Here is a 207-nt window from a genome sequence, read left to right as displayed (position 1 = left end):
GGGGTACGTGAGGACTGGGATTGAGAACCGCTGGTCTAGAACAATTCTTACAAATATAACACGACGTAGCTGGGCGCCGCGGAGAGACGCCGAATGGCGCCGCCGGTGTGCCTACACTCATATAGAAAATAATGGATTCGAATTTTAACGACGTGGCGCGATGCTGCGCTTCTCGTCCGGTGTGCGGCCGCCTGAAACGCTGTTTTT

This window comes from Sinocyclocheilus grahami, unplaced genomic scaffold (genome assembly GCF_001515645.1).
Source record: "Sinocyclocheilus grahami isolate Dianchi unplaced genomic scaffold, SAMN03320097.WGS_v1.1 scaffold7422.1, whole genome shotgun sequence".
Classification (NCBI taxonomy): Eukaryota; Metazoa; Chordata; class Actinopteri; order Cypriniformes; family Cyprinidae; genus Sinocyclocheilus; species Sinocyclocheilus grahami.
Note: the sequence above shows the minus strand (reverse complement) of the source record.